Raw genomic sequence first — 25,791 nt, 5'->3', positions numbered from 1 at the left:
AATGGCAGAATCCAGCTAAACAAAACATGGCTTGCACAGAATGGACTGTACAATATATTAAGCCAAAAGAGAAGAAAAGATTATGTGGTTAACTATATTCTTAGTTTATCTGATCTTATAAATTTCCACAAGGCAGCGTTTCTCATGTTGATTGAACTACTGTGAAAATTGGTTGTCCAACATACCTGGAGGATACCCAGTTGGAAAAGATCTTGTAAGGCTCAGTTCAAGAGGTCACTCTGAGAGCCCCCCTCAGACTAAGAGGCATTTTTTTACAGTTTGAAATCATTACAGCTTCTCCAAAATGGTCACATTTATTTTGCAAATGGAAACAAAAATTAATTTGTGCAATATAATAGCCCAATAACAAGAAAGAGAAGACCTGTGTTAAAAAATATACATGACAATCCAATCCACTTATTAATCAGTTTCCCATTATCACCTTTTCCTCCGTCAGCATTTTCCCCTATAATTCCTCGCAGAAAAAAAAGTGATATTAAAAAGAAAAAAAAACTGATATAAAAAAGAAACTTTGCTAGAAACAATAATTAAACCCATACCTAATAATATTCATAACTTATATGTACAACATGTCAAAACACAAAGTAAAAAAGATAACTTGTTTCTTTAATTGTGCATAACTTGGGGGTTTCATAGGTAGCCCATGTTTGACTTTCTGACAACAATATGGAAGTGACTTGCTATTGTCTTCTTCTGATAATTTAAAAAAAAAACTTCTTTAAATAGTCTACAGCCGTGATGGCAAACCTTTGATGTGCCCGTGTGCCAGCCTATGTGCCAGAAATGGCACGTGAAACCATCCTGCAAGGTATGTGCGGCCCCACTGGCCTTCGCGTGCGTGGGAACACCGATACCCAGAAGAGCGGTGGTCCATTGCACATGCACGAGCCGGCACCTAAACACCTGGATACCGGCATGGAAGCGCACCCGATGAACAGCTGGCCATCGTGCATGTGCGCAACGTCATCCTGGAAGGTTGGGTGGTGGCCTGCTCATATGTGACGGAACACCACTCTTCTGGGTTCTGCTGCTCCACGACGGCCAGCTAACCGGTGCGTGTGTGATCGCAGGAACATGGAATAGGAGGCAGCGAGGCCGCGCACTTTGCGGGATGGTTTTGCATGCCGCTTCCGGCATGCGTGCCATAGGTTCGCTGACACTGGTCTACAGTATTTTCCAATGGTCTTCCATCTAAATCAAGGATTTAGATGGGAGGCCATTAGGTTTTTTTTAAGAGTTTACTTGGGTTTCTTAAAAAAGAGTTTCAAACATCTTTTATTTCTTGAATATAAAAGGAGAGTCTAAAATATATATAAGCAAACAAAAAAAAATGCATTTCCATGAAAATGTCTCTTGGGATAGTGAAGGTAAAACTACTGGGCCAGAAAGCTTTTAAGGAAATGTAGAGTCAGAAAGGACAGCTAAACAGAAGGAACAACTGGGCCTAAAAATCTAAAACTATTCTGGTTGAGACCATCCAAGGTCAGGCAGGGGCTGCCACCTATTGTGGCAGATCATAAGCTTGCCAACTACTTTTGCAGCTATGATTTCACATCCCCCCCCCACCTGCTTTAAAATATGATTCAGCGTATCACACAAACTGAGAAAAATGGCTGAGAAACCACCATTCTACCCATTGTGGAGAAACATGTCCTATGAAAAAAAGTTGCAGTGAACGAACTATGAGGGTCTACATGCAGGACTGAAATGTTTCCCTAGAAAATTCTAATTTCTTTATTGATTGCTTATTTTCTATATGTACTTTTCAGTTGCTTTGTTTCTTTTTAAAGTCAGTTAAAAAGTAGCGTGTGCCATTTTTTAAAAAAAATATATAAACCCAGTTATTTTATTAGCCCCTGTCAGGGAGCATGAACCTCTAAGAGAAGGCTGTGAAAAAAATAAACACATTTATTTCCACCTCAGGATTAGGCTACCAAATCTGGGCTGCAAGAATCCAGAGGACTATTCGATGGCAAAAAAAAAAAGAGAGAGAAAGAGAGAGAGGTAGAATTTCATCCTTTAACTTTTCTGCCCTGGACTGGCTGTCCTGAGTGTTTTTGCCGTTTTAGTTAACTCCTCATTTCTAGAGACAAGCCACCACGAGGAGTTCCTAAGCGCTCCTTCTCCGTTGCTTCGCGCATCTGCTCCGTTCATTCACACCGCAGACGAATCATTATAATTATTATTATTTCCTTTTTGCTTCGAGGAAAAAGTAAAGCCTAGGGAAAGCAAAGCACCACGGTTTAACCTCAGAGGTGGCGCTGAAGGTGGAAAAAGCGAAAGCGGTGCAAGTGCGGGGGGTAATCCTTCTTCCAGCTCAAGATAATCGCCCATCTGCCGTTTTGCAAATACCTGCCGGTCCGTTGACTTTCAACATTAACTCTCCAGAAGGCAGTTTTAAAGTGAATTCTCATATTCGGTCAAGTCATTCCCCTCAAGGATGTCTTCTGGGCTCCATCGCCCGTACGGTTAGTCAAGAGATTTCTTTTTTTTAAAAAAAGAAAAAGAGAGAGAGGGAAAAGGAGGAAATCTACTCGAATTCTATTCGGAAATAATGCAACACATACACACACGCGCACATACACGCCCGCCCGCGGCGCGCGCTCTGAGTCCCGTTTCCCTGCCCCCCCCCTCGCCCGCCCCCAATGCCAAAGCGGCCGGGCGCGAGACCACAGACCCCGAACGCTCCTCGCGCTTCCCACTCTCCCGGAAACCAGGCTGCCGAGGAAAAGAGAGAGAGGGAGAGAGAGGAGGCGACCACGGAGGGGTTCCTTCCTCCGTTGATTGGTCCGCACCTCGGGCTCCCCGAGAGCCGAAAGAGGCGGCGATTGGCTGCTCGCGCCTGTCAGTCGCCGAGGGCCAAGTTCCATTGCTGTGGCTGGGCGTGCGGTGGGAACTGCTGCTGCTGCTGCTGCCGCGGCGGCTGGTGCAGCTGCGGAGAGCTGGCTGGGCTGGCTGGCTGGCTGCGGGGCTGCTGGATGGAGAAGTGATGCTGGCTACATGGAGACTCGCGCAGCGCAGAGGCTGCGGGAAGACAAAGGCTGGCTACGGGAGCCGGAGCTCCGCTGAAGCCTCGGCGCCGCTAAACCAGGCGAAGGCAGCCCAGCCCCACCGGTAAAAAGGTTAGCACCGCGCACGTTTACCCGCCTCTCGCTTTGTGTGTGTGTGTGTGTACCCGCGCGTGTACGCGACGGGTCGAATCCTTCAAGCGGGGCGTCCGTAGATCCAAAAGGGCTGGACATGCCGGCGACGCAGGGCAACGGGATCAGCTCCCTACGGGGAGGGGGAAGCGTTTGGGGGGCGAGAGACACGGCTGAAGCTGCCGGCCATGTGCACCTGAAGGGTGGTTCTTTCCCCCCCCTTCCACAATCACCACACGCGCACACTTCGCGAGCGGACTGCCCCCGGCATTCTCTTCGGCTCCGGTGCCCTTCAGGAAGCCTCGCTGCAGAGGAAGGGAGATCCAGGCGAGCGACGCCGCCGCGCTCAAAAGCCCGGGCGAAACGAATCGGCACCGAATCCAAAAAAAGGCCAGAAAACCCGGACGATTAAACTTTTATTTGGCCTGGATTAAAGAGGGGTCGGCTCGAAAGTCGGGTGGGCGATGCCCTCGGCGCCTGGCGCTTAAAGAGGGAATGGAGGGGGGGTGGGGGGTGATGGAAGAGGAGAGAGATGCGCTTCCTCGCCCAGCCGAGGGAGAGAACCTAAAGGGCAGCGCTTGGCCCCAAGGTGGGGAGGCGGAGGGGAATTCGGGGCTGTGAACCCGAAGTCGAAGTCAAAATCGGGGACCGTCCCCCGTCCCCCTGCGATTTTTTCGCGGCTCGGAACGCCGAAGAGTTTTTGCAAGAGGCGCCTTCTTCATGCTACGCCGCCTCCGTGCTCCGTGCTCCTTTTTCAGGTTCGGGGTCAGGTCTGGCGAGTTTGCAGCCGCTCCGGCGAGTGGGAGAAAGCGAGCCTGGGTGAGGGCGGCGGGAAGCGTTTTCTTATCCCGAAGGGGCTTTTTCTGGAGGCAACTGGTCCTCACTCCATTCCTAAGAGGTCCGTGCATAAGTGCACCCGCGTGCCTACCGTCCCCGTCCTAATATTCCTTTTTTTTTTTACTTACTCTTTTCACGTATCCAAATTATGTTTGTACTTTTACCTGTTATCTTATATATGATTGACAAATAAATAAATAAAATAAACCAATAAAAGCCCTTTTGGGACAACCATGACCTGGATAATTGAGAATCTCTACATAAAGAGTTTTCTTGAATGCCCGGAGAGAGTTGAGAAGTCCAGGTGGCTTTCAGGCCGGGATCTGTAAGTTCGCCCCAGTTGGGGATGCCGGCTTTCTTTCTTTCTTTCTTTCTTTCTTTCTTTCTTTCTTTCTTTCTTTCTTTCTTTCTTTCTTTCTTTCTTTCTTTCTTTCTCTTTCTTTCTTTCTTTCCCTTCCTTCCTTCCTTCCTTCCTTCCTTCCTTCCTTCCTTCCTTCCTTCCTTCCTTCCTTTGCCAGACCGCCAGGCTTGACTTTCAAAGTGTTTTGGATGTCGGGACAACTTGTCCCTTGGCCGTCGGAGAGTTAGATGTTGGGAAAATAGCTTTTGTTGGTTTCTTTCTTTCAGGAAGGCAGATTAAGGAAATGGGTTTAACTTCTTCCCCCTTCCCCTCCCCTCCCCCCTCTTTAACATCATTCCGCAGGAAGGTTGTTAGACGATAAATGATTTTTTTTGTTTTGTTTTGCCTGAGGAAATCTCACATAAATCAGGTTTTGTTTTAAATATTGCGGAAAGGAGGTTATTGGCGGGGATATCGCAACTCCGCAAATGGGGCAGGGAGGTTTGCCACGAAAGACGCAACACCTTAGAGACGGATCATTAGGGATGTGTGTGTGTATGTATGTGTGTGTATGTGTAGAAAAATTGCCAAATGAATCTCAGCGCAGTGAGAACAAGTAGATCTGTTGTGATGTGGAAACAAGTAGATCTGTTGTGATGCGCTCTAAGCTTTTGAGGGCAGCAAACCCTCACGGTCTTAAGTGTGTTCTTGTGGTGGAAGTTCAAAAGGATTTGCTGTTGCCTAAAGCGTGCATTGGATGGCATCTGTAACCAGATTCGTAGTGTTGATTCTGGCAAGCGAGAGGTTAAACGGAATGAATCATTAGTCTTGTTTTACTTAGAGGTTTGCAACCTAATTGTAAGCATTTTCACTCAAAAGCGAATTCTACTTCATTCGGTGAAACTTATTGCTGTATAAATCTAATTGGATATGCAGATTCAGTCATTTAACTACTCAGCATTCTTTGGGGGTGATTGGGAAGGCTAGTGACAATAACGAAGAAGAAAAGAAAAAACACCCTATTGCATGAATATCCGGAAAGGGGAAAAAAAAGAAAGTAACAGTCTTAAAAAGGTATGTGTGCCCAAGATCTGTATAGGAACTAGCAACATTATTCCAGTCTTGGTGGCAGAACATTCATTTAAAGAAATTTGTGTGCCCTTGACTTGCTAACAGTAAAACAGAGTGTAGTTTTAGACGTTTCTCAGATGTAAGATCTGAGTTAACTCCTTTGCTGCATCAAACACTTCCAGAATACACCCAATAAACATTAAGCCAGACAAGCTGAATTCATGTTTTATGGACATATTTATGGTCATTTTATAGAGTACAAGCAAAAATGTGAAATAAAACTTCTGGAGAACTTGTTGTGTGCTATATTTTTTCTAGTGGTTATAATCCAGTGCATATTTACTAGGAATTTACCCCATTAAACTCAATGAAAACTTACCCTGAGTAAATAATACATGTAGGGGGAAAAATGGACTTTGAATTGGTTTGAGGCTTTATGTTAGCTTGACTGTTGTTTTTTTTTCATTACTTTCTAAGAAGGAATAACTTCATGAGGAAAAACATTAACTCTCCAATGAAGTGCTAAGCTTCATAATTATGAGATGAAATATAATTTTATGGACCAAAGTGTTTAGGTTCGATAAATCCTTTTGCCAGTGATGCAGTTAGGATCAAGACTGAGTTAGATATGGATGCATTGGGAAAAGTCTAATATATCTGCAATCTTGCAGCTAATGTGAAGTCTAATGTCTATATTATTCCAGTGGTTTTTTAAATGAGGAATTGTGACCTGCAGAAGCCTTGGCCATATGGTTTTTTTTAATTATAGGCAATCTGCATGACACATCAGGTCATGACTTTGCTAAACAAATAATTCCCTCAACACTGTCAAACTAGTTACTAAGTCTGCATTACTATTAATCTTCTCATCATTCCCATCACCTATCTCCTTCCACTTATGACTGTATGCCTGTAACTTTGTTGCTTGTATCCTTACAATTTATATTGATATTGATTGTTTCCTGATTGGTTATTTGTACCCTATGACTCTCATTAAGTGTTGTACCTTTTGATTCTTGATGAACGTATCTTTAATTTTATGTATGCTGGGAGCATATACACCAAGACAAATTCCTTGTGTGTCCAATCACATTTGGCCAATAAAAAATTCTATTTATTCTGTTCTGTTCTGTTTCTCTATCCTGCAAATGTATATAATCTCATTCCATTTTGCATATATCTTCCTTTTTTTTTTTGAAGCGGTTCTATCCATGTTTTGCCTAGTCATCTGACTAGTACAGATTTTGATTAACAATAGTAATATTTATTTTTTTTGCAAATCAGCTTCAAGCCATGGTTTGGATGATAGCCCAGACTCTAGTTTGCCTATTCAGATTAAGGTACAGATACTCATCTTTTAATGACTGCATTGTTTAATGACCATTTGCAGTTGAAGTTATGAAGATGATGATGAAAAAGTATGTTATGACTACTCCCTACATCATTGTGTCTCAGCCTTGTCAACTTAAAGATATGTGGGCTTCAACTCCCAGAATTCCACAGGAGTTAAATTCTGGGAGTTGAAGTCCACACATCTTCAACTTGCCAAGGTTCAGAAACACTGTCTTACATTTATGGCCTTCACAGATCTGTAAAGCAAAGGAAAGCTGAATTAAGATCATAAGCACAGTCAAGATTTCACTTAGTGACTGTTTCACTTAACAACCAAGGGTCCCAATTGGACTACCCGCCTTGCATTAGACACAGTAATTCTGGTATCAAGGAACAACTATTTCACAAGAAGGAAGGAAGGAGAAAAACCCACAATGTACTAATACAGATAGTCCTCGACTTACAACTGTACATTTAGTGACCGTTCAAAGTTTCAACAGCACTGAAGAAAAATTACTTATGACCATTTTTCACACTTGCAACTATTGCAGCATTCCCATAATCACGTGATCAAAATTCGGATGGTTGGCAACTGCTTCATATTTATGACAGTTGCAACATCCTGGGTCACGTGATCATCTTTTGCGACCTTCTGACAAGCAAAGTCAATGGGGAAGCCAGATTCACTTAACAACCGTGTTACTAACTTAACAACTGCAGTGATTCACTTAACAACTGTAGTAAGGAAGGTCATAAAATAGGGCAAAATTCACTTAACAAATATTTCACATAGCAACAGAAATGTTGGGCTCAATTGAGGTCATAAATTGGGGACTACTTGTAGTCTTCTAAACACTGATCTTTAAACTAAAATCCTCATCTTAGCTCAAATTTATAGCTCATAGTAATTGATAATATTAATTTACAAAGCTGTGTCTACTCAGAAGTAATCCCACCTGAGTCCACTAAAACCTGTTTTCAGATAAATGCATTCTAGAATACTGATAGCTGCTGTCTATTGACGCTACTGAGTTTTGAAACAGTCCTTTGAAATATGGCAGGGCAAGCAGTCGGATTGCCATTAATATTGCATCACTGTGCTTTTGCACTAATGATGCTTTTAAAGTTAGATTGTAAATATTAAGAGTAAATTTTAATCTTGGATGTCTAAACTTTACCCTTACTATTTACAATCCAATTTATGCACAGGGAATTGTTAAAGGAGCATAATCCCTATGTATCTTATCAATAAAATACAGCTCCTAATGGAATAATCTACTGCTTTCTCCTTTCTTACTTGTGGCCCAAATCAGGTCTAGAAAGTTATGCTATGTCAGATTTAGGGTTCAGATGGAAGATAGTGGAAGTGAAACCCTGTTCAATGAGTGGAATTCTGCTTGCATAATTCTGCTTGCATGTTTGAAAATTCTGATTTAGTTCTTCTGGTAAGTAACCAGGTACACTGAAGAATTATGCACAGCTTATATTATTCCTATGTCTATATTATTTTCTCTTGCCCTACACACAGGGAGTATGTCAGATTTTCTAATGATTTAGTAAATGAGACTTTTTTTTCTTCCCAAAGACCAATTTCTCTTATGCTTTGGCTTATACATTACAATATATAATGTAACTTTTTGTTGCTATCATTAAGGGTTAAATTGCAACCTATGACCATCATTTGTGTTGTAAATGTTATACCTTTGATGAAGGTTTTTTTTTTCTTTTTTCTTTTATGTACACTGAGAGCATATGCACCAAAACAAATTCCTTGTGTGTCCAATCACACTTGGCCAATAAATTCTGTTCTATTCTATTCTATTCTATTCTATTCTATTCTATTCTATTCTATTCTATTCTATGACATACATTTGGGCACTATTTTTTCCTATTAAGAAACTTATTTGTCAATACCGTTATTCTTATGAATAGAGATATATAACAGTTACTTTATTTTTATTTATTTTGATAATATTTGCTTGGCTTTTTAGCCCACAAAAGCCTAAAGTAGCCACTGCAACTAGGAGTCAAAATATAGCAATAAAACCATCAACTGAAACAAAAGCAATTCACATCCAAAAACCGTACAATTTAAAAGTCTCATGATGACTTGTTTTTTTAAAAAAATCCCTCACTAAATCAGTCAATAAAGTAGGTTTGACAGCTGGCAAAAGTCTACTAATAAAAATGATAGAAGGAAGGAACATCGCTGAAAGATCTCTCTTCTTTCTGATGTTCAGAATATACTGAAACTAGGTGGGTAGGGAGTGAATACAGAATTTCAGCCTTACATTTTTTACAGATAAAGACAAAACTGCTTTTTGATAGAGAGATTAAGACAGCCGTGGTGGCATAGTGGACACAATGCAATACTGCAGACTAACTCACTGCCCACTCCAGTAGCTCCTGACCGGCTCAAGGTTGACTCAGACCTTCCATCCTTCTGAGGTGGGTAAAATGAGGACCCAGATTGTTGGGGGCAACATGCTGACTCTGTAAACTGCTCAGAGTGGGCTGTAAAAGCGTTATGAAGCGGTAGATAAGTCTAAGTGCTATTGCTATTGCTATGATAGTGTATTTAACATTTGTATTTAAAGTTGCTGAAAAATCCACTGGAATTAGCTACAAAATGTAGATAACACCTATTGTATTTAGAAAACTGGTTATTTTTTTTAAAGAAAAGCATTCCCTAAGGAGCAAAAGGTTAATATGTTTATTTGATTTTGCACTTTCCTCCATAATGAGGTTGATTTATTTTACCTCTGTTACACTTTGTATTTCTTAACATTGCATAATCGGTTCTGTCTTTTAATGACATACAAAATAATACATGTATAAATGTCCTTGGATAATTTGCAAACTACCATAGTTATTTTAGAACAAAACTCCAGCTTTTCTGGATTGTGTGCATTTTTTTTTTGGATTTGTGCAGGAAGGAGCTTCTAAACAGCCATAGCTTTTTTGTTTTGTTTTTGTTTTAAATCTGGACTGCCACAGTCATTCTAGCATATGCCATCCTGCTGCCTGACTTAATTGTCCAAATAAAGATTATACCACAGCACTAAAATATCACTGGTGGAATTGGTAGCGATAAAGTGACAAGCACGGAGAAAACAAAATGTGGAATTTTGTGTTCCTCCACAAGATGAAATATAAAATGTGTTCTTAAGGAATGTATCACAGTTTTTGAGATTTGGTGTCTTTTCTTTTTACCAAATCGATTCATGTTTTCCGTTTTTATCACTTGCCAGCAATTCTGAGTAGGGTGAAGTAGTTTGTGGAGGGGAAAATAGACTAATATGACTGAAAAGACCAAATCAGAGACTGCTTAGTCTGAAGTTAAGAAGGACATTTCTGGAATGAAAAAACTTCTAAGAGTCAGAAATCCTCCCTTTTCTGCTTTCTGATGTCAGAAGAGGCAGTAGTAGGGCTTGAATGGATGGTAGCCTCTCCAATATATGTTGAAGAAGAAATGAAAATCCCTCTTCCTCCTCCTTCCAAAATCCCTGGGCAGGAGAAAGGAAATAGAGAGAGGCTTGGAGGCGAGGAGAAGATGGAAACCTTCTGGTTGCCTGTTACCTGAGAAATGGAGAAATGGAGGATTGATCTCCTCAGTGGAAGTAGAAGAGTACGTTGTAATAAAGGTAGCCCTCAACTTACGACACATTCCCCCAAAAGGTACTTATGACCTGGTTCTGGAGTTCTGACTATTGTCCCTCCAGTCATATAACCACATTTCAGATGGTCAGCAAGTGACCTGCATTTATTGTCATTTGCAGTATTTTGTGGTCTACCTATCTATTGGTGGCTGATTTGACTGAATGCCAAGTTTTCAAGAATTCTGTAGCAGTTTTGGATTTATCTTGAAATATGATGGTTGTTTGCTTGCAGATGTTTCATTGCCTAACTAGGCAATATAATAATGAGAGCCAGTTTGGTTTAATGGTTAAGGTACGAGGCTAGAATCAGGAGTTCAAGTCCTGCCTTAGCTATGAAAGCCATCTGGGTGACTTTGGGCCAGTCCTTCTCTCTTAGTCCAATCCAACAACAGGGTTGTTGTTGTGTGGAAGAATACAGAAAGCATGCCTGCCAGTGTTGGTGGGGCTCAGTAGTTCCTTGATTAGAATATTATTTTCTGTTTGATTGTTTGTCTGATGTGAATCCCTGCTTATATGGGTGTTTATTGCTGGAAAGCATTTGTTCTGGCCTTTTTCTTTCCTTCTTAGCTTTTTATTGTCTAATTTGAATTATATATAAATGTGGTTTATCTCTATGTGTCTACGGATGGCTAATTTTCTAAATACCAAATTTTCAGGAATTCTGTGGTATTTTCGGATTTAGCCAGTTAGCCTGTGTTAGTCCTCATTCTTCCAAACTCACAGTCACCTGATTTCTCATGCATCTATCTTATGTAGACCTTAATAGGTTTTGCTGAAAGTAAGTCTTTTCTTTTCTTTTGGGTAAGAAATATGTCAGATTTCTTTTTCCCCTTCAGTGGTGAGGTAGCCATCTTTATTTAAGGCAGCAGTAAAAGCTTTCACTCTGGAAAAGGTTTACAAAAGTGCTCTGCTTGAGATTTCATGGCATAAGGCTTTCTCCAGCTATGTACAATTGGGTAGCAATTCTGTAGCAAGAGAAGTTGTTGTTCCAGTAGGCCATCCAGAAGAAGACCCTTGGCATGCAAGATTGTAAACACTAGGAGTTCAGGCTTCACATGGGAGTTGCATTGAGGATTCTGACAAATCTGCAACATTATCTAATGTGACACTATATTTACAATTTAAGCATTTAAGCATTCCAAATTATGGAATGTTTTTGTGAGCTGCTAGGATTATGTTGTATATCATTGACTCATGACCACAATTAAGGCCAGAATTTCTGTTACTAATCAAGACGATTGCTAAGTGAGTCAACTTTTACAACCGTTTTTCCCACAGTTGTTAAGTTGTTAAGTGTAGCATGTGGTTGTTAAGCAAATCACCCACTGACTTTTCTTGTTGGAAGCCAGCTGGGAAGGTCACAAATGGTAACCCTACATGAGCCTCGGATGCAGCAACCATCATAAATACATGCCAGATTCCAAGCATCCAAAGTTTGATCACATGACTATGGAGATGCTGCAATGCTCATAAGTGTTAGGATTGGTTGTACGTCACTATTTTCAGTATTGTTGTAACTTTGAATGGTTGCTAAATGGATGGTTGTAAGCTGAGGACCATCTGTAGGCAATTGTGTAAACTTTCCAAATAAATAAAAGTTCAGTTTGATTTATTTACAGCACTATAACTAATATATAAATTATATATTAGTAATTTATATATGAGTATAAATTGCTCATAATCTTAATTTGCTTTTATTAGCACAGGACCAAACTCCCTAGCTAACTCCTGCTTCTTTCTGAACTTCTTCTTGCCTCCTTAAGATGTGAGTTCATTCTCCTGTTCATTGATTAGGATCACATTTCATTACTCTGCCAAACAATGCAGAACGATTCTTTGGCAGATGAATGTTCAGAAAGAAAGAAAAAACATTTCTGTAAAAGTCCCATATTGAAAAATGCAGTGTAAAATGCAAGATGCAATGACTGTGCTAAATTATGATGAAACCAATGGTTCAACTAAGGTTGATGAATAACCCACAGATACTGGATTCACATAATACCACTAAGCCCATTCTAAGCCGGAATAAAAGAAATTGCATTACGGCTTGTGAATCTGGGCAATGTCATTTGGGATATCATGAACACCTAATCTGGTTTCCATAGTTATGGAGGTCAAAGTTAACAAATTCAGTTTTGGACATCTATTAGTTTGGTAAGACAAAAGGATGTACAGGTAATCCTCAATTTACAACCACAATTGGGACTGGAATCTTGGTCATTGAGTGAAGTAGTTGTTGAGTGAAATGTCCACATGACAGCTTTGCTCAATGATCACATCGCAGCACTCCTGGTTGCAGTTGTTAATTGATCTCCCAGGTCATTAAGGGGATGGAGCAAAAAAGAACTGAAATCCTCCTAGCGGGCAACCCTTTCACGCTCAGATGTTCCTGCACCCACCAAAAGCTTTCAGTGCCCTTCGGTGGATGCCAGTTATGCATCTGAAATCTTCAGGATTTCAGCTTCATTTCCATAGCCTGCCCAAGGATTTTCTCTCCCATCCATGTATAGAAGGGAAATCATTCATGGGGGCACAGGAATCGAGCTGAAATCCTCAAGATCTCAGCTCTGTTCCAGTAGCCTGCAAAGTGATTTCAGCTGCCCTCTTTCCTCTCTGCTTGCAACCTTCTCTGCTGGCTTCCTCATTGACTTTGGGAAGCTGGCAGAGACGATTGCAAACGGCGATTACATGATCGTGGGGCACTTGGCAGTTAATCATAGATGTAAGTTGGTTGCCAAGCACCGTAAACAATATTTTACAACAGCTGGAAGCGCCTTACTGGCCTAAAGCACTCTTTCCGATGTCACCATAAATTTGAACAGTCATCAAACAGCTAGTCATAAGTCAAGGTCTACCCGTACTGATATTCACCTGGAAGATAATGTAAATCAGTCTTTGGTTAAGGCCAGTCTGAATGAATTTCATATTTTGGTTCAAATCAAGCACATGACATACTATTATGCAATGGACTATATAATGCAATTCCTTTCATGTTTATGGAGAAATATATCAAAATATATTCACTAGAGCTTGTTACCTAATAAAACATTTCTTAGCCTAGCATCCTCCGCATGTTCTGGGAGAGATAATACCAGCATTATGGAAGAAATTATCGGGCTGAGGAAGGCTGTCCTAGCCACTACATTGTAGGAATGTAGTCTTAGAAAATACAGACCAAAACTCTGACCATTCAATGCCTGTCCAATGACAGAGGAATTAAAAAGATCAAAACAATTAATCAGGAAGTTAAATCTTAATCACTAAGAATTAAAACTGAGATTGTGGTTATATTTTTCCTAGAGAAATTTACTCTTTGTAATAGGGAAAAAAAATCTGGACAAAATTTTTTTTCTCTCTTTTTTTCTAACTGGTTATGGGATTAACTTTATTTCATTGTTTGTAAGGTGTTTGGATTATAATGTCATCTGGGTTAAAGTTTTAATTCAAAAGAATTGATCAAGAAGAGGAAATGAGTTTTAAAAACATTAAACAAAACAAAAATATTTGGCTGATAGGTACACCAGTTATCTTTATCAGGCTACATCCACAAAGCTGCACTAATGTATCTTCCACCTGACCTTGAGATATTTATTTATTTATTTATTTATTTAATTTGATTTTTATACCGCCCTTCTCCCGAAGGACTCAGGGCGGTGTACAGCCAAAAGTAAAAAACAGACAATACAATATACAATTTAAAATACAAATTAAAAAACTTATTTTATAATTGGCCTAAAAACTTTAAAATATATAAAACTAAAACCCCATTAAAATTAATAATAGAAAATTTAAAATCGATAAAATTTAAGCTAGCCCCGCGCGAATGAAAAGACGTGTCTTCAGTTCGCGGAAGGTCCGAAGGTCAGGTATTTGGCGTAAACCGGGGAAGCTCGTTCCAGAGTGTGGAGCCCCACAGAGAAGGACCTTCCTGGGGCCGCCAGCCGACATTGCTTGGCGGACGGCACCCTGAGAAGTCCCTCTCTGTGAGGCGTGCGGGTCGGTGGGAGGCATGCGGTAACAGCAGGCGGTCCCGTAAGTACCCAGGCCCTAAGCCATGGGCGCTTTAAAGGTCGTAACCAAAACCTTAAAGTGCACCGAAGGCCACAGGTAGCCAGTGCAGTCTGCACAGGAGGCGGTGTTACATGGGAGCTACGAGCTCCCTCTATCACCAGCGCAGCTGCATTCTGGACTAACTGAAGCCTCCGAGTGCACCTCAAGGAGCCCCATGTGAGAGCATTACAATAATCCAAGCGAGAGGTAGCAGGCGCGCGAGTGACTGTGCACAAGGCATCCCGATCAAGGAAGAGGCGCAACTGCGAACCAGGCGAACCTGGTGGAAGGCCCTCCTGGAGACGGCCGTCAAATGATCTTCAAACGACAGCCGTTCATCCAGGAGGACACCTAAGTTGCGCACCCTATCCTTTGGGGCCAATAACTCGCCTCCAACAGTCAGCTGCGGCTGCAGCTGACTGAATCGGGGTGCCGGCATCCACAGCCACTCCGTCTTGGAGGGATTAAGCTTGAGCCTGTTTCTCCCCATCCAGACCCGTACGGCTTCCAAACACCGGGACAGCACTTCAACAGCTTCATTGGGGTGGCCCGGGGTGGAAAAGTACAGCTGGGTGTCATCAGCGTACAGCTGGTATCTCACCCCAAAGCCACTGATGATCTCACCCAACGGCTTCATATAGATGTTGAACAGAAGGGGCGAGAGAATCGACCCCTGCGGCACCCCACAAGTGAGGCGCCTCGCGGTCGACCTCTGCCCCCCTGTCAACACCGTCTGCGTCCGGTCAGAGAGATAGGAGGAGAACCACCGATATACGGTGCCTCCCACTCCCAATCCCCCAACCCGGCAGCAGGATACCATGGTCGATGGTATCAAAAGCCGCTGAGAGGTCTAATAGGACCAGGGCAGAGGAATAACCCCTGTCCCTGGCCTCCAGAGATCATCCACCAATGCGACCAAAGCTGTCTCCGTGCTGTATCCGGGTGGAAGCCGGACTGGAACGGGTCTAGATAGACAGCTTCCTCCAGGTACTGAGGGAACTGCCATGCCACCACACTCTCTACAACCTTTGCCACAAAGTGAAGGTTGGAGACCAGACGATAATTACCCAAAATAGCCGGGTCCAGGGAGGGCTTCTTGAGGAGGGTTCTCACCACCGCCTCTTTCAAGGCGGCAGGGAAAACCCCTTCCAACAAAAAAGCGTTGATAATCCCCTGGAGCCAGCCTCGTGTCACTTCCTGAGTGGCCAGCACCAGCCAGGAAGGACACGGGTCCAGTAAACATGTAGTGGCGTGAAGCCTCCCCAACAACCTGTCCACGTCCTCGGGAGCCACAGGGTCAAACTCATTCCAAACAGACTCGACAAGACGTGCCTCCTCTCCCCCACTTGGATCATCCCAATTTCGGTCCAGACCATCCCGGAGCTGAGCGATTTTATCGTATAGATAACCACTAAACTCCTCGGCACGTCCCTGCAAAGGGTCATCCCGCACCTCCTGATGAAGGAGGGAGCGGGTCACCTGAAACAAGGTGGATAGGATAAAAATATTATAGTATAAAAAACATAGCTAATTTCACCTCTTTTTTTTTTTACCCACATCATAGTAATGAAGCTGACATGAATACATGGTAGTTTTCAATAAAACAATTAGTAAAGTCCTAGAATGCCTTTAAAAATTATCAACTTTAACGTGTGCTCCATTCCATTCTCACATGCAAGATGCCAGAAGATGCTGACAGATAGTCCTCAAATTATAACTTAGTGATTGTTCAAAGTTACAACAGATCCCCAAAAAGCTACTTATGACCCAGAGTTTTATTGGCCTTTTTCACTGTGTCTTCTTCTTTGGTTTTATAATGTATATCTTATTTATGGAAGATGTTATTACTTTAGAATTAAATTTAACAAACCTTTTACCTCATCTTCCCTCCGTTTTGAATGATGGAGCCTTTTAAGTTTTGTGGGGCTGATGAATTTTTTTAAAAAAAAATATTGCTGAGTGAGGGAGGTGTTATTCTGTCTTATGATTGACTTGCCTATGTGAAGCCACAGTATGACCTTATGAAATTATCTGGAAGTCGCGGTTGCTACAAAATGCCTCTATTGAAAAATCTCCACTGATTGCCAGTGGCTTTTAAAGTGTAGTTAAGGTTACTGGTGTTACACAAAGTAAGCCATTTGGGACTTTAAGGTTTATCAGAGGAACCACCTCCTCATAATACCATTATGAATCTATGCAGTCATTAAGAGTTTCCTGTTAGCAGAGCTTTGTGTATCTGATATGCAGTCCTGCCCCAGGCTACAGAAGCCATGTGTGTTCCCCATTTCTTTCAAAAAGCTCTGGAAATCATATCTTCCCTTTCCATTTTTCCCTTTCCCTTTTGTGCTTGCCACAGCAGATGGCAGCATTTTACTGCCCTTGGGTAATCTCAAATAATGTAAAAAGAGTCCCAGCCTGGTTAGCACTAGATAGAAAATTGCCTCAAAATCACAGGGCTGTGAGTTACACTGGTACATTTAAAAAGAAACTTGGAAGAAGGCAGTGGCAATATATGCACCAAAAACCAAACTTAATATGAGGGAGAATATTTTAAAGGTTTTATTTGTTTTAAACAAAAAAACTATATGGGATTTTGCTCATTTAAAATTGTCTAATTGCTGTGCTCCAGCAGGAACAAAGTAGCAGATCAGGATGCAAAATGCAGGATTATTTAATATATCACGGGATGCCATCTGTAGGTAACTACAGGCATTCTGGGGCAAGGGCTTCATCTAGAAAATAAGACCGGGGATTGATTTGGGCTTCTGGTACTCCTAATACCAGTATTTATTTATTTATTTATTTATTAATCATATTTATATACCGCCCTATCTCCCGAAGGACTCAGGGCGGTTCACAGGCACTTAAAAACACATAAATACAGAATAAAAACAATTTAAAAAACTTATTTTAAAGCCCGTTAATTAAAATATACAGATAAAACCTAATTAAAACCCATAAATTTAAAATCTAGCTCAGTCCTGCACAATTAAATAAATATGTTTATTTTCCGGTCCGAAGGTCCGGAAGCTGACGGAGTCGTGCTGACGGTATCATGGTTCTCATGTATATATGTATTTCAACCGTAATGTAGAATTTCAGTCACCCACTTGTCTATGGAGATCCTCAGCCATAGTTGTCTCAAAGGCATTTTTTTTTCCTTCAGAAGGCAACTGGACTGATTTTCCTTGAGGAAGAGGAAGAAGATGTTTCACTTCTCATCCAAGAAGCTTCTTCAGTTGTCATGGTGAGGGGATGGGAGGGTTAGTTCTGACAGAATGGTAAGGGGGACATGGAAGGGTCATATTTCTTTGCAGTCATCTGGTTGTTAGCGCTCTCTCTGAGAGCTGTTGAGGCCACTTGGGGGTTTATCTGTGCTCTCAGGTTCACCTGAATCAGAGTGCAAACAGAACCTTCTTGGAACTGCTGAAAAGAGTGTGTTGTAGATTGGAGATAGGTGGTGTCGTATTCCTTCCCCTCTGTTGAGAGATGAGGCTGTTCAATCTTAATGTAGATGGCCTCTTTGATCCCTCTTTCAAACCAGTGGTGTTCTCTGTCCAGAATGTGGACTTTGCTTTCTTCAAAAGAGTGACCTTTGTCTTTCAAATTCAGATGGACCACTGATTCTTGTCGTGATGGGTTTGATCCCCTATGTTGTACCATGCACTTGTGAACTGGTTGTTTTGTTTTGTTTCATCCAACAAGGAGAAAAAGATGGGGGTGGGGGGAAGAATTTTGGAAGCTGTGGTATACTTGGAAGTATTCCCTTGCAACTGACTGTGATCACTGCCAGTATATTTGGATAGTCGAAAGCATCTTGTCTTTAATTCTCTGCCTGAGATCATTCAAATGTTGGATCAGCTTGAGTGACAATCTGGGTCTCTTCTATGTCTTGCTTGCTTTCTTGTTTTAATTTTTTTTAAATTTATGGGTTTTAATTGGGGGTTTTAAATGGGGTTTTAAATTGTATCTAAATTTTTAGGCCGTTATTGAATCAGTTTTTTATATAGTTTTTAATTTGTATTCTATGTATTGTGTTTTTTATTGGCTGTGAACCGCCCTGAGTCCTTCGGGAGAAGGGCGGTATACAAATATAATAAATAAATAAATAAATAAACTATTGGATCTTGACTGATGGTACAAAACTTTAAATACTTATGTATTCCTACATCAGCTGAAGGATGATATATATTATACATGACAGGTGTACAGGAAAAGATAACATTTAAGTGTTAATAAAAACTATGATATGCTTGAAAATGTGATTGTTGATACATTTTAATGTACATTAAAATGGTGGTAGACTTTAGGAAAAACCTTTCCATACTTCCACCTCTCACAATACTTGACAACACAGTATCAACAGTAGAAACCTTCAAATTTCTGGGTTCTATCATATCGCAAGATCTCAAATGGACAGCTAACATCAAAAACATCATTAAAAAAGGACAACAAAGAATGTTCTTTCTGCGCCAACTCAGTAAGCTCAAACTGCCCAAGGAGCTGCTGATCCAATTCTACAGAGGAATTATTGAGTCTGTCATTTGCACCTCTATAACTGTCTGGTTCGGTTCTGCAACCCAACAAGAAAAACACAGACTTCAGAGGATAATTAGAACTGCAGAAAAAATAATTGCTACCAACTTGCCTTCCATTGAGGACCTGTATACTGCACGAATCAAGAAGAGGGCCGTGAAAATATTTGCAGATCCCTCGCATCCTGGACATAAACTGTTTCAACTCCTACCCTCAAAACGACGCTATAGAGCACTGCACACCAGAACAACTAGACACAAGAACAGTTTTTTCCCGAAGGCCATCACTCTGCTAAACAAATAATTCCCTCAACACTGTCAGACTATTTACTGAATCTGCACTACTATTAATCGTTTCATAGTTCCCATCACCAATCTCTTTCCACTTATGACTGTATGACTATAACTTGTTGCTGGCAATCCTTATGATTTATATTGATATATTGATCATCAATTGTGTTGTAAATGTTGTACCTTGATGAACGTATCTTTTCTTTTATGTACACTGAGAGCATATGCACCAAGACAAATTCCTTGTGTGTCCAATCACACTTGGCCAATAAATAAAATTCTATGCATATGCAGTGGTGGGATTCAAATAATTTAACAACCGGTTCTCTGCCCTAACGATTTCTTCCAACAACCAGTTTGCCAAACTGCTCAGAAAGTTAACAACTGGTTCTCCCGAAGTGGTGCGAATTGGCTGAATCCCACCACTGTACATATGGTATTGATTTTGTTCTGGATGAAGAGCTGGAAATACAATATGACATTTTACAGAGAGCATAGGTGAAGTTTACTAAACCACAGCAGGAGAAATAATGAAATGGATTGCCTAATCATTTTGTCCTTTAATAAGTTTTATAATGACTGCAAAGAGATTGGCAAAATACTTCACACGTTTTCAGAGGATATCAGCAGGCAACAAATATTATTATAGATTGATTCAGTGTAGTTTGTTTTGCAAATCTGAAATTAATTTAACATTAATATATGGATGAGTGTATGAAAACAAGCCATGTATTAAATTTAGGGGTTTGGCCATAAAAACTTTTAAATACCATGTCAAATCCAAAATGTTTTAAGCACAAGACAGAATTCAGGTAATAATTAAAAGAAATGATTTAACAAAACATGAGTTTCTTCGCTATCAGATATTATTTTCTCTTTGCATGTGCCCCCAGATCTGCTATAGATTAATTAGTGAACCACTACAGTTCTAGTAATTGCAAGGAAAAAACCCCGGAATTTTTCTGTTGAAATGCATGTAATCAGGTATATTTGGAATACTGTTTTGGAGAAATCTGCAATTTTCTTCCTTTGAGAAATAATTCTTACCATCAAAGATAAAAATGAAGGTTACAGTTCTTGCAGCAAGACCTAAATTGTCTCATATTTACATGAAATAATCATATTGGGAATAGAGCTTTTTTATTTAAAATCATACATTATTGAGATTCTGAATAACTTTCATAATTTAAGTCAGAATTCCCCAGCCAGCTTTGCTCTGCCCGCTTTGCTGTTTGGGAATTCTGGGAGTTGAAGTCCTCCAGGCTTAAAGTTATCAAGGTTGGAGACCCCTTGGTATTTTATCAAGTTCATAAGGAAAACCATCACCTGTTACATACTAACTGGAATGGTTACATGACTGAGAAGCACTGAGAGAAAGCATTTGAGAGAAAGCATTTGAGATGGCAGTGTTTGTTTTATAGAAGAATCCGGTCTATTTATAATTAAAGGTATGCTTAAAGGGTGAGGAGTCAGTCCCCATAGAGGAAGCATAATAATGATCCAATTGTGGTCCAGTTTCTCTTAATAACCACTGAATATTATTTTTCCCTTCTGCACATAGCTGACTTATTGGATGTTTTCCATGGCTTCTTGTTTATTGGTTTAAAATGGCTCCCCCTTCATCCCAATATCCCTCACTCCATCTGCAATTACTGTTTCAGTATATGTATATATGTATATATGTATGTATGTGTATGTATGTGTGTGTGTATATATATATATATATATATATATATATATATATATATATATATATATATATATATATATATATATATATATATATATGTAGGTCTTTGGTTATTCGGGTTTTCTCCCGCGTAAAATTAAAAGTGTCTTGGCGACATTTCGACGAAGTCTCATTCGTCATCTTCAGGCTTCAGCTTCGTGCTTCTAGGAGCAATGTGTGATCACAACTGTTTCTTTTAACTGCTAGTGGGGGTTTGAACTGATTGGTTGGGAGCTTGGCTATGTTCTGATTGGATGCAGGTGTGTTCTGATTGGTTGGGGGTTTGGCTGTGCTCTGATTGGATGGTGGGGTTGGCTGTGCTCTGATTGGATGGGGGTATGTTCTGTTTGGGGGGGGCTTGGTTGTGCTCAGGTTAGTCTGAGTTGCAGGGGGATTTGAGTTGGTGAGCTGCATTGCTGTTGTTTGGCTTCACGTTCGTGGTCGTGCTACATCTTCATGGTGGGTGTCAGTCTGCTGCATGTATGGATTGGAGGGGTTTGAAATGGCTAACGATGCAGCTGCGGTCTAGCTTCTGGTCCCTGGTCGTGCTTCATCATCGGTGTGGGTTTGAGTCTGCTTTCCGCGTGGATGTGTGGTGATATCCACCATCCTAAGAAACCCCAAAGATAAAATTGAGTTAGAAAATCAAGGAGTATATGGAATCCCATGCACCGCATGCAGCACCACATACATCGGACAAACCAGCAGAAAAATAAGTGCATGCATTGAAGAACATAAGAACTCAGTCAGAAAAGAGGAACCAACTTCTTCCCTGGTCCAAAACCTTAAAGCCACAGGACATAAAATTGATTTTAAAAATACCAGAACTATCACCAAAACTGAACTCTTTAACAACAGAATAATCAGAGAAGCCATCGAGATAGAAAAACGCCCACACAGCACGAATAAATGAGATGATACATCCCGCCTACCATCCATTTGGAAACCCGCCCTTATCGACAAACGAGTCCCTAACTTGAAGAATGATGCATGACCCACACTTACAAGCGCCACACGGCATGTCACCACCACACATCCACGCGGAAAGCAGACTCAAACCCACACCGATGATAAAGCACGACCACGGACCAGAAACCAGACCGCAGCTGCATCATTAGCCATTTCAAACCCCTCCAATCCATACATGCAGCAGACTGACACCCACCATGAAGATGTAGCACGACCACGAATGCGAAGCCAAACAACAGGAATGCAGCTCACCAACTCAAATCCCCCTGCAACTCAGACTAACCTGAGCACAACCAAGCCCCCCCCAAACAGAACATATCCCCATCCAATCAGAGCACAGACAACCCTACCATCCAATCAGAGCACAGCCAAACTCCCAACCAATCAGAACACACCTCCACCCAATCAGAACACAGCCAAGCTCCCAACCAGTCAGTTCAAACCCCCACTAGCAGTTAAAAGGAAGAAACAGCTGCGATCACACATTTCTCCTAGAAGCATGAAGCTGTTGTGTCTCGTCCGATCTCACCACAGCTGGGGCCTTCTTATCTGCTTCCGAACACGGAGGAATGTCCTAGTATGCCTCCCGGCCCCAGCCCTGGCTCCATGCCCAGACAGGCTGAAGAGGAGGAAGTATCTCCAGCCCCCAGCTCTGGCTCCATGCCCAGGCAAACGGAGCAACTAGACCCCTCCCCCTCCTCCACAGCATGTGAGCCTGAGGGAGGTCAATTGCCAACAGCTGCAGACTGGAGTGACCCTCGCGTCAGAAGACTTGATAGACGGAGGCAACAGAAGGAAGGGAGGGGCAGGCCTGGATAAGTGCTGAGTCATGGAGCCACACCCCATGGCCTATATAAAGGACCTGCTTTCTGGCATTCTCTGAGTCAGGCAAAATCTAAACATATCTTGCTGAAGTCACTTTCTGGTCTCCTGCCTGCCCTGAGGACTTTGCTAGGACTTTGGCGGAGCTGCAGAGGCACGCCTGATTCGGATTTCTCTGACCTGGCCGTCAGCGGAGGAGTGGGACACGACACACAAAGCTGTAAACACCTAGCCTGAAGATGACGAATGGGATTTTGTTGAAACGTCGCCAAGACACCTCCAATTTTACGCGGGAGAAAACCCGAATAACCAAAGACCTACATACAAAAACCCTCGAAAACCTCAGAATACACACACACACACACACACACACACACACACACACACACACACGTCTCCAATATATATATTGGAGACATATCATTTGTCTCTTTGAAGTGATTTTCATTCTATTATTTTCTAGGAATATAGATTATAATGTTATATAAGTATAACAATAATTGCAAATTAAAAAAAGCAAATTAGTGACATTAAAGAATAATACATAAGTAGACATTCTAAACAGTGACAGCTTTTGAATTTATTATTTTTTATGCTTTATTGATCTCTTAACAAAATTCATTAATTTTATGAACCACAACCATTCCATTTTTTGGTAATTGAATCCATATATTTTTGGGGTTTTATGATTTTCAGTTTGATCAATGTTAATTTATAGTAATAAAGTTAGATGATGTTTTACGGATTTTCAACAGCATAGAAGGAACACTTTAGAACTTAATTGTAATGACATTAATCACCATAATAAATTAGTTTTCTATATTAGCACGCACTGAGAAGTATTGGACCATCTTTACTGGATTTCTAGGCCTGGGTATATATTGGAGATTTATCATGATTTCTGTTCTGTTATTATAATATACTTACCCTTAGGGAACATGTTTCATGGGGGTTTTCATAAATATAACAAAAAACAATTCCTTCCTTACTGCAGGCACTCTTCTACTCCAATGGAAACATTCCAGTCCAAATATCTTTGTTCAACGATTTTTCTTCAGCTATAGAGGGTAAAGAGTAAAACCCACTTTTCCACATCTGCTGCAAATCTAAAAATTAGTCCTTCTAGCTGATGCCATCTTTGTCTCTCTTCCTCTCTCTCTCCCTTGCATCATGTTTTAATTTAACATGCCTGTTAAAGAGCCAGGAGAGAATATTAACAGAAAGAATTGTATGGTGGGTCTATATCAAATGCATAGAACATTTCTACCTCTTTTATTAAAAAGCAGAAATCCAGCAAGTACAGCCAGGCTTAGATAGTGTCTGGGAAATAAGCTTGTTAGTGTGTGTGTGTGTGTGTGTGTGTGTGTGTGTGTGTCTTTGTAACTGAATCTGGAATTCAGATACATACTCTGAGAATGTGGGCAGATGCCAAAGTTGATAAAAACTCTTTACTTTTTCTACAAAGAAAAACCATTTTGCTACCCTACCTAGCTGTTAAAAATGAGGAGATATCATAGAGTTTACAGGTCACCATCGTACCTCTGAAAAAGTTGTTGGGGTAAGGAGCAAATCATAAGTAAAAAAAATGCAAGCGATTCTAACACCTTAATTTTGAGCAACAGCAACTGACTTTCTGTATCACCATAAACTATACTTTTTATTTTATTCACAAGAATTACTGCTGTAGAGTGAGTCTAGGCTGTATGATAACATCAATAATTAAAATGCAAATGAAACCATCAAATGTCTGGAAGACAAAACAACCATTTTAAAACAATAAAATTAAGTATGGGTTGTTTCTTTGAAGCCTGTGCGGTTTGTTTCTTTTTGGGTTAGTGGCACATTGTGTGAAGCCAGAAAAATCGGTTATATGTGTCCATTCTATTCATACCTATGTGCATTTTTTTAAAAAAAAAAGTTTCTCATTTTCATTTAGAGAAAGTGTTTTTTTTAAATAAATGGTATGCACAAAAGTTCAATGAAATGTGTGTACAAAGTTGAAAAGAAGGTATTTTTTCTCACTCATTATTTAACATTCAGGAATCAAAACCCTTGCCAACTTAAAGAAAATCACTTCTCTTCTGTCCATCCTTATTAATATATATCCAAGATAACAAAAAACACTGAAAACCACTTAAAATGTATTTGATTTGCTTGATAAACATAACATTGTTTGTTTATTTAAATTTATATGCTGGCCACCTTGCTATCACAGAGCAAATTTGTAATTTATAATACAGAGGTAAACAATACAACTATTCTTAAATATTCATTGCTTTTCCAATCACATGCCTACAATTTAATGTTGAGCTTATCTAGCATTCAGACCTTGCAAAAGGCTACTTTATTTTTCACATTCTATTTAATTGGTATTTTATTCTAGCAACTAAATAAAATTTCAGTATTCTTTGCTTTATTCTTGAGAATCTCACTAAAAGGATGCTGAAGCTTTGCTGAATTAGGCATAAAATAATTGAATGAAAAAATGGAGCATTTCTAGCCTGATATCTTAATCATGAAACTGGCTCTTAATTAAAAAATTAAGAAGTGCTAAATAAGAAATAATGGAAACTGCTATGTAAATCATACAGGGTTATCTCTTATTTTTAATTTTGTCCATAATAGGAGAGTTTGAAACGAATGGATTGCATTATGATCTAGCACAGGGGTGTCAAACTCGTGTTGTCATGGCATTGTCATGAGATGTAGCATGACTTTCCCCCCTTCATTAAACTGAGCGTGGGTGTGGCTAGCATGTGATGCATGTGGTCCGCTGGCCGCGAGTTTGACACCCCGATCTAGCTTATATTCTTACATCTTCTAATGAATTTGTTAATATAAATATTTCATCTAAATAAACAATATGATTCTAAACAGGAAAGGATGTTAAAATTTAGGAAACGTATGGATAGAGTTTTATTTTTGGCTGTTGAAGGTTATAGTGTCCTTAGAAAATGCTGTTTTCAAATTAAGTAACTTCTCCCCCTACAATAAA

General features: G+C 40.5%; 1 protein-coding gene across 1 annotated transcript in view; it reads left to right on the top strand.

The window, feature by feature from the left end:
- Positions 1-2,954: 2,954 nt before the first annotated feature.
- The window catches only part of B3GALT1 (beta-1,3-galactosyltransferase 1), a 460,687-nt gene continuing 437,850 nt past the window's right edge, over positions 2,955-25,791 (top strand). The window contains exon 1 of the mRNA XM_058191300.1: positions 2,955-3,143. The gene's annotated coding sequence lies outside the window, so the exon portion shown is untranslated. The remainder of the gene's footprint in view (positions 3,144-25,791) is intronic.

This window comes from Ahaetulla prasina, chromosome 1 (assembly GCF_028640845.1).
Source record: "Ahaetulla prasina isolate Xishuangbanna chromosome 1, ASM2864084v1, whole genome shotgun sequence".
Classification (NCBI taxonomy): domain Eukaryota; kingdom Metazoa; phylum Chordata; class Lepidosauria; order Squamata; family Colubridae; genus Ahaetulla; species Ahaetulla prasina.
The sequence above is the reverse complement of the archived record's forward strand: the minus strand, read 5'-3'. Positions and strand labels throughout refer to the sequence as shown.